The sequence below is a fragment of the Hylaeus anthracinus genome, unplaced genomic scaffold (genome assembly GCF_026225885.1).
Source record: "Hylaeus anthracinus isolate JK02 unplaced genomic scaffold, UHH_iyHylAnth1.0_haploid 2, whole genome shotgun sequence".
Taxonomy (NCBI): domain Eukaryota; kingdom Metazoa; phylum Arthropoda; class Insecta; order Hymenoptera; family Colletidae; genus Hylaeus; species Hylaeus anthracinus.
The window spans coordinates 1,193,881-1,203,963 of NW_026534838.1; the positions used below are offsets into that span (position 1 = coordinate 1,193,881).

Sequence of the window (10,083 nt, forward strand, 5' to 3'; positions counted from 1 at the left end):
TCTTACTTAAGGAAATTACAAAAGTTATATCGCGGCCACTTGTATCAATAAGGATCGAGGCACTTCACCGTTTTTCATCGTAGACGTTTCCAAGATGCTCGATTGCCTTCGAGGACTGCCGTCTTGAACGAACATTCAAAGCGAGAACATTGTCGCGATCGAATTGCCTGCTTTGCGAGCCACTCCAGCGTCCATTGGTAAATCCGATCGTTGGGTAAACTGTCCGTCTGGCGTCGAGGAAGCTACTTCAACGTGTTGGCGTTGATCGGCGTCTCTCAATATGTTTATACTGCGACTTTAGTCAATTGAATGTCTGCGCGAGTGATTAATCATCGTCGGAAGTCGATAGTCTGACCGATTGATTTCAAATATCCGGCTTTGTAAATGCGAAGTGAGAGCGTGCGAGCGGCTGCCTGCGAAATCTGAACGCTGTAGTAATTAATCGTCGACGAACTTGCGATACCACCGTGAAAATTTTGTAACAGTATACTTTCCCAACGTTTCTAGGATCGTACGTGTTCGTTTCGAGGAGGCGCATTATTTATTTCCTAATTGAGTGCGACGAACACGCAAAGTCACGTGATTAATGTTATCGAACTGTACGAGATTGATTGAATGGAAATGGATGAAGAATTTACGAAGCTAATTTTAGATTACGCATTAAATGCACGATGAATGTTACGTGAAAAGTTATCCTACTTCGAATACTAATGATCTGTTTCCTTGGTCATATCATGTTGTTATGTGAAATAGTTTAATACTTGGGATTACCTGCGATATATACGGTGTTTCTTTTAACTTGACCATCACAGACTAACTCAGTTAAAAGAAACGCTCTATATGCTGCTACACGAAAGTAGAAGTTTATTTGTTAACACGTTCACTGCGGTAGCTAGACATTGTAGGTTAGTAAAAATATGAGACCTGGGGTCAATTGCTTGTGAAAAAAGAAATCGAAAAGTCCTTTACCATTTTGCGATTCGAAGCTTAGTTATCGAGATACGAGCAGTTAAAGTTTCTCGTACGTGAGCGCATGTGCAGTGGCGCGATCAGCTGACTGAGACTTAAATGGCGCGCCAAGATTCACACTACAAACATTAATTGCTCATATCTCGGTAACGAAGCGTCGGATTGCAAAATGGTAAAGAACTTTTCGCTCTCTTTTCTCGCGATGAATCGACCTGCGGAATAGATTCCATGTTTTTATCAACATCCTGTACACAATATGTCCCATACCTCATCGAACGTGTTAATACATGTTATCTAAGTTTATTTTATACATAAGTCACCCAAAACCAATCTGTTACAAAATTTCGAATGAACACTTCATATTAATGTTTCATACTTTATAGCAATAATAATGCGTTGTATGTGTGCGGTCCGTAACGATCAATTATCCTCGCAATCACCGTGAATCATCTTTAATTGTTGTTATAAGGGAGATGTGTTCGTCCGTGTACACCAGTGCGACAGGTCGCAGTCGGATTGCGACAGAAAATACGTAGGACGATTTTTAATGTGTAATTATGGGGAATTTCGACGTGTTGATTCGTTCTAGTTGACGGTGTGAAACGAGAATTGTGAGGTAAGCGCCACCACGGTGAAGCAGAGGCATCGATGATGCATCGTTAAATAAGGTTGTAAAAAATTATTGTAATTTTAAATTAAATGAACGGAATGAAGTTTGTGCATCGTGAATGTTGCGTTCCTGGAAGATTATGTGAACAATTAAAAAAGGAAACGACAGTTTCTCTGCGGAGATACGAAACGATCGAACAGTGTGAGTTAGTTTAATTTCTGAAAAAAAAAAAGAAAAATGACACAGGATCACCTTTAAACGAGAGACGTTAACGTAACGCATCGCATCTTAAGAAAATGTTTAACCTCTAAGTGACTAAATCGTATCATAACTGGTCTATCCGTGTACACGTTCTCATAGATCATTGACAATGAGTCGATCGCAACGGATTAGAAGTGAGATCCTGCACTCATTCGCGCAAAATGCTTTATTTCATGTACAATATTCATGTATAAATTTAAAGTAAAGTAGTGGAACAAATTAACAAACTTTCTTTGAACTTTTTTAGAACTGACATTTGGCAATTGAGGAATTGACGTTAATTAATATTGTTTTGTTTATGTTCCTTGGTTCCACATCAAATAAAAACGGCATGCTTTGTTATGATAATAATAATAATTAACAGCCACTGTGGTCTGTGGCAAGCTTCATTAAATTAAAAATATAATACTTCAAATTCTAATTAAAATCTATGTGTACTCTAGTAAACATAAAATAAAACAAAGAGGATTGACATTGACATTATTAAATAAGAATATTAAATTTTACTTTCAAAGAAAACACTTGACTGAGCATTCAGAATATCTTGGAATTTTATTAAAGCAATGATAATTAGATATATTATACTATACATTAAATTAAAATTAGATCAAAAGTGTCTCCATTTAATTCCTCAATTGCAAAAAATTCATCTTAAGCAGATGGTGCACGAGCCTTTAAAACTGAGTAACACTTCGCTACAGAGTAAATGCAGAAGAAGCCAATTTTACGTATTTTTTTACAGTAAAACTGGGCGGCATAATAGTTCCACCGTGCGGCGAGGCTGCAAACTTATGGCGCTAGTAGCGTAGCACAGCTAAGGTTTCTCTATAAAACGCAAACTAGTGGCCCCACCAACGCAAACCAGTGGCGCCACCAACGCAAACTAGTGGCGCCACCAACGCCACTAACGCAAACACGTCATTCTACCCATCCTCTCTACTTTTCCTTCACCATAAAATACCGCACACTCTACCAGAAACCTATTCTGACTCAGCAGCCATCGTACATAGCTATCGAGCACAAGAGAAAAAATAATCCAACAGTTATTTCCTCAGTTACTTTTTTTACTGGAGCGAACGACACTGTTTTACTCGCTCCCAGCTCGTTCAGGCTCCTCGCGCAAGACTAGAGTTACAATAACATCGCACTTCACCAGGTAAATGAATTTATTGTCGGAACATTTTTACTATCGTCGATAAAAGAGATTCGTCGCCGTAAAAATTTAGCACTACCAGCGCTCTCGCGAGCAGAGGGAAATTGTGTCGTGTCGTTTGTTCGTGTTACGCCTCGGCTATGGCGTAGGTGCAAAAGTTATCGTTGTAACAGCAATAAGCTAGTCCTCTAACATCTGTTCAGAAGTGGCGAAAGCATATCTGGACCAAAGCTCTTGAAACCTGGCTAACGGGGTGCTGGACTGGCAACATGCACTTAACTGGTTATAGTCGGATCAGAGTCAACCAAGAGGCGATCCTCGCTGGGTTGGTTGGCTACTACGTCCCTTCATCTCTCGCCTCTTCAGGATCTATCCGTATTTTGTACTCGAATAACAAATAGCTCAAGCTGGGAGGTCTGTGTGGAACTACACCGGGTCACTTTGTGAAAGCTCGTTAATAATTGAGAGCTCCGACTTCATTTTTAATACTTCTGTAGGTAGATTTGCACACTTAAAATTGATTAAAAAATTATCCACTAGTTCCATTTAATAGAGCTAGTAGTTTCATTGATCAAGAAGTATGGAACTATCGAAAATGAAGTCAGGACTTTTAACACATTTTCAAAATCTAGCATCAGATTAATACTAATTCAAACTTACAATATAATAAAAAGGTTTCTTGGTTGTAACAAAGTTTCTTTTAATATTGATCCCTATTTCTCTACAAATCTGCTTCGCTTGACTTCGCGTGTTGTACATTCGCTCCAACGGGTGTTCCATTTTAATCGTTCCACGTGATTACCTCGCAAACTATTGGAAACTTCGGAGACGCCGCCATCCGGAACAAAACTGTGCTGACCACAAGATGTCCGCCTGGAAACAGAGTAAGTTTCATCCGAAACATTTGCCTAGGTAACCAGTTGTTCGAGGTGTAATCGTTCGGCTAGGTCGAAATGGAACACTTCTGCAAATTATTTACAACAGTTCCTACACGTTATTTTAATGTATTAATATCTCCAGCATCTTTTTATTTTTTAACATTCGGAGCATTTTTTGGAGGTTTACTTTTTATTGCCCACCTCATATTTCGATGATGAATGTATTAATGTATCCAACATCTTTTTATTCGTACTATTCAGAATATTTGTCAAAGTTCTTCATTTTATTTTCTACCCAATATTTTGATGAGAGAAACTTCGAACCGTCTGTTCTATTGTCCAATTGAATTTGTGAATCATGAAATGACCTGTGTGACAAAAGTTCGATCAAAGAAGCCGCGGATCCTATATAAGCAACTCGGCCGGCCACGCTACCAAAAAGGCTGAGCGATAAGGCGCCAGTCTTATAAACAAGAGCCGAATAGGCAAGGACCTAGACGGACAAGGGATCACTCGCTGTTCGGCACTCAACGAACAAAGATCTAGCCATAAACCATACCATTAGAAGACATCCTAATAATGTTACTTTTATAGTTGCAATTATTAATCTGTTGGTAATACCTGGAAAGAAGTCCAAGGAAAGTTTTACGAAGTCAGGTGTAGCAAGATCTATTGTTTGATCATTCTATCTATACAACGCACTCCACTGTGGCAAACTGTTGTTCCCATTCGATTGTAAACGCCTGAGATGGATTACAACCTCTGGTATACATTCAGATCACCTCGAAGGCGCATCGCTGCTCGTCTTGAGGGCAAATGGAAAATGTAGCAGTTATGGTAAAGTTTACGATAACGACAGTAAAAGAAGAAGATCAAAACTCCAGTGCAAAGAGAATGAAAGATGCATGCGCGGCGAGCGGTGTTGTAAACAGGAGAAAGCCTACCGTTCAGTCAATAAAAGAATCGACTTGGGAGACCTTACGCCAGTTGCACCGTTTGAAGGGAACTCTCCACCTTTTTAGTGCTTTGGTCGATGGTTTAGATTCTTTGACTTCGGCGGTATTCAATGAAACTAGTGATGGGATCGAGCAAACAGCGTGGATCTATGTTTTTGTGGGTACTAGTTTCGTAATATTATAAATATGCGTTGAAATGAAGAATACTAACGAAAATACGAGACTCCCTTTACTCGAGATCGATTCTTTATGCAAATATGAATCAGAAAGTCCATTTCCACTTTTTAATTCGAAGCTTCGTTATCGAGATACGAGCAGTTAAAGTTTGAACCGTGTGTGCAGGCGCGTGACATAAAATGGCGCGTGATATAAAATGGCGCGCGGCAGGAATCTCCTTAGTAAACTTTATTCGTCTATATCTAGAGAACTAAGCTTCGGATTACGGAATGGTAAAGGACTTTTCGATTTCTTTTTAGGCGAGGAATTATTCCCGATATAAGGTCCCATATTTTTCCTAACAGTCTGTATTATACATACAGGGTGAGTCTCTCAAAACTGTTACAAACTATTTTGTTGGGTAGGTTCTTCCATGTGATATTTTATTTCTCTTCCAATGATCCATATTTCTAAATGGAATTTTTGTTGTTTCGAATAGTCCTTTTTATAAAAAATAGTGTTTACTTGAACAATGTTCTCGTTTGAATGCATTAAAATCAATAATTTTTAAAATAACCGTCCTATTACTACGATCTAGTAGTACACTAATATCAAGTAGCTATTACATCGGAAAACAGATGGAAATTTAAGCTTCCGACGTTTGAAGTGAGAATAAATATCTCGATTTTAGTCGCGAGATTGCTCGAACAAAAGTTACAAAAACAAAACGAAACTATTGGAAAAAGTAAGCTGAGATTACAGCGACTCAATATTGTTATTATTCCTTTATCTACAATAACGAGCGATGGTACGGACAGAAACGATTCTCTGGTGCAACAAAAAATTAATTAAAGTTCTATGTACTCCAGACAAGAGAACACTGATGGCTGCTTCCTTTTTCATGGGGAAGAGTAAACTGGTTTCTCGATTTACGAGCAGGATACATCCTACATCAATTTTTTTTTCCTCCCTGTAGGAAAACGTATAAATCGAGTCTGTCAGTACGGACGAAAAATAAGCGAACGAAAGACACGTAATACGTTCATTATTCTATTAATAGATTATTTTTGACCAACTTGTATAACTTGTTTCGTGGTACCCACGTAAAGCACTAAAACTTATGAATTCGATTATTTAAATTTCGTTCTCAATTTCAAATGTTCACCGATATTGAATAATAACGTAAAATGTCGGCATGCGTTTAAAATTAGACGCCACATTTATAATGCACCATCATACAGCATGTATACGCTTAATTAATAATTCGTGTTCGAGCCGATGGAACAGGTACAACATTTAAAATATAATGTCCAAAGAGTTCCGAGATCGCATGAAACGTGTCAAATATTCGTGACAGGGTTCCGAGTAATTTTATCATTTTAAAAAATCAATTAAATTTGGTCTCGTTCGTGAAACAAGGTGACTACATATCCAAGTTACATTTATCACGTTTCCATGATTTTAATGGGAATTTTTGGTAACATTTGCGTGAAATTATACATTTCATATTTATTGGCAATTATCATTTATTGCGCTACGTACTCGAATTTTTAAAACATTCGAATTAATCCTGTTAGAAAATCGTAATCGGCACGCTTTTGGTCATCTTGGTAATAGATCGAAGATGTCGATTCGCTTTTGTTTCTACGTCGCCACGATGCGACGCGTCACGTGTTCCAACAGTCCGATCGCTACGCTGATCGTGTCAACGCGGACACGAACCTAAAAAGAATCGCCAAAGCTTGCCTAAAAACCGCCTTCACTCGCATTTCGGTTCAGGTCAAAGCTAGGTTAGGAGTTATGTATTAGTTAATTGGAACAAACACTAAAGCAAAAGTAAAGAGTAGAATCACAATGCAAAGGGCCGAGTGTTTAAACGCTTTGAAATAATGCAGCTGCTGCTCTAACTTCTTGCGAATTAACATCGTCCAGAAGGATCTTTTTGTATTTAGCGTAAGGTAATGAAATTAGCCCGTGTTGCTGACCATGCGTTATATTCAACTTGTACGCTAATTGGTCTGTAGCTCTGAGCTTAACCAAGACTCGAATTGTGGTGAGGAGTAGGATTGAAATTAGCGCTGTGATGCAGTAGAGGTTAACTATGGATTCAATTAAAGGAACATTAGAATTGGAGCATGATCAAATCGCAATCAGATCTAAATTAACCGTTAAATTTGCGCGTAGGAGATTCCCAACGTTGATAATCGTGGGTGTTGCTTGTAATTGCGATTCAATTTATACACATTTACAACCAGCGTATCAACGCCAACAAATTCGTTGAGGTATTTAAAAATTGTAGGAAGTATATTTACGAGCTTTTAGTGAATAAATACTGTATTTAGTTTCCAAGATCACCATTAGAAACTCAGACTGCTCTCCAAGGCTGTAATCTCCCGTGTGTTTATTTATGAGTACAGAATTTATTCAAGTGTCTGGTTCCCAGTTTAGGAACTCGAGCTTTTATCGAATAAATACTGTATTTATTTTCAAAAAACGCTATTAGAAACTCAGACTGGTCTACCAGGCTTTAATCTATCGTGTGTTTATTTATGAATATTGAAGTTATTCAAGTGTCTGGTTTCCACTTTAAGAATCCGAGCTTTTAACGAATAAATACTGTATATAGTTTCAAAGATAAAGAAAGCTAAAATACATTGAAGTTACTCTCCAACCATTAACTCTTTGTAATTGACGAGAGTTCCATTAGAGAGAGCTAACACTTTAGACGTCAAATATTTTTCTATCATTGGAGAGTGGTGGAAATAAAACATATTACTACTAAGTGTACCAGTTTATAGGTTAGGAACTTATACATGAACCACTATCGCTACGAATAGTTCGAGATTCAACGAAATCTAAGATAAACAAAGACTGTGGAACTAAAACATGTTACTACTATTTCAAAGTGTGCCAGTTTCTAGGTTAAGAACGTATACATGAACCAGTATCGCTACGAATTGTTCGAGATTCAACGAAATCTAAGATAAACAAAGACAGTGGAACTAAAACATGTTACTACTATTTCAAAGTGTGCCAGTTTCTAGGTTAGGAACCTATACATGAACCAGTATCGCTACGAATACTTCAAGATTCATCGAAATCTAAACAAAGACTGTTGCCTCTCGAGTGCAAAGGATTCACCTTTCACGCGTTTATTTACGAATACATTTATTCCTTAAGAGCCTAGTTTCCACATTAATAACTCGCGCTTTCAACGAATAAACACTTTCTCTGCCCAGCTTGCCCCAACCACAATCGAAAACTCTTCCTGCAACTGTTTAACCCTTTGCACTCGAGGCCTTTTCTCTGTTACCTGCCAACAATTCGAGATATTTCTTAGCATTCTAGTGCCATGAATCTTCACATCTATCTAGATGTGAAAACAAGGTCACCTTTACCTCGCCGACAATCATTTTATCAACACTTCAAGCTCCAAAGAAATTAAACCTAAAGAAACATTAAATATCATACATTTACTGCGTGAAACCTAATGACGACTGAAAGTCACCTCTCGAGCGCAAAGGGTTAATTGCTCCCAAAGTAACAAAGCATTCGAAAATAGAAGCTCGAGGAAACACATTTTGCTATACACAATGGCATCTATCCCATTATCCCTGAAGGGGTTAAACCGACCCTAATGTCGTTGCGTTAAGCCGGAGCTTACGTCAAAACTGTTCTCGTCGATGGTGCGAGGCTGTTTAGCGACACCGAGCAAGAACCGGGGAATTTGCTTAAATGCCACTAAGTAGACGCGTAAGGTATGAGGAATGACCGTCTATACGTCGGCTGGAGGTGAATAGGCGATACGACGATAACGTCGCACTCCGAGACATGCTTATACAGGTATTCAGGATACTGTTTATCGACACCGGAGTGAGGCTAGATCATGACTCCTGGGACCAACAGAGATGCAAATGACTGTCCTATATCACGTCGAGGGTGCGTTCATAGACAAAGGGCGAATATTTGGACATTGCTTCTCTGAGACAGTTTACGTAGGACTTGGGTACACATTGGGATTACTTTGTGATTTTTGGAGGGGGCTTAAATGGAAGGTGTTGGTAAAGGAATAAAGCAAACAAAGGAACAGTGTAAAGTAGATGTAACCCTTCACGGTTACATCCTTGAACAGCATGTGCTTCAATGGGAATTAGATGTCTTATATAGGTGACATATACCAATCGAGGGCATCAGCGGTAATCAATATTGAACCGACACCTTCGTTCATCGATTCGCTCAAATATTATGATAATTTGTTACAAGGACCACTTCAGGATTGTGTAATATGACGCTAGGTCACAGTTAACAAAGACTAAACAGACTATTCCATGTGTAAAATGTATTTGGATATAATTCGCTCAAGGTGTGAATACAATGAACGCCGGTGCCATACTGGCTTGACCTTGACGCGCTCGCATGGCAACAACGCGATAAGACGCCGGAGAAAGTCGTTCGTTTGAAGCCATGCGTATATGTAAGACACTCGTGTGTATTTAGAACCTATGTTTACCAAACTGGACAATAACACTGATTATTTCAACTGTCGACGATAACACTTGTTCAAATTCAAAATCCAAGTGGTCGAAACGAATATTAAGTAGACGCTAGTGCAAATAAGATATGTACCCAAACTATGCAAGAAATTTTGCTGTCTGCATAAAAGAAAATATTAAAGTTCTCTGTTCTTAGAATTAGTTCGTGCTTTAAGAGTGAGTAAGGGCTGGACTAGAAGTTAAAGAAACCCTGTTGAGTAGATGTAACCCTTCGAGGTTAGATCCTTGAGCAGTGTGTGTTTCAATGGGGATTGGGTGATTTATCGAGGCAGTTAGTCAAACTGGTGACATGTACCAACCGAGGGCGTTAGTGATAATCAATAGTAAGTAGACTGCAGATGCTAGTGCGGGTAATTTATTTGACTGCATAATCGAAAATATTAAAGCTCCCTGTCCTCGCAATTAATTCGAAATTTGAGAGTAATCAGTAATCTTTTTGACAAGGCAGCACAACGTTTCGTCCTAGATCTGTTGGTTGGTCTCGTCAGTAGGTATGATTTACCTAGCGAATCCTACCACGGACGCGATGTTATTAATCGTTTGAACA

General features: G+C 38.6%; 1 protein-coding gene across 1 annotated transcript in view; it reads right to left on the reverse strand.

The window, feature by feature from the left end:
* Window positions 1-2,372: 2,372 nt before the first annotated feature.
* The window catches only part of LOC128892938 (ras-specific guanine nucleotide-releasing factor 1-like), a 163,230-nt gene continuing 155,519 nt past the window's right edge, over window positions 2,373-10,083 (reverse strand). Inside the window, exon 27 of the mRNA XM_054153602.1 lies at window positions 2,373-3,866. The gene's annotated coding sequence lies outside the window, so the exon portion shown is untranslated. The remainder of the gene's footprint in view (window positions 3,867-10,083) is intronic.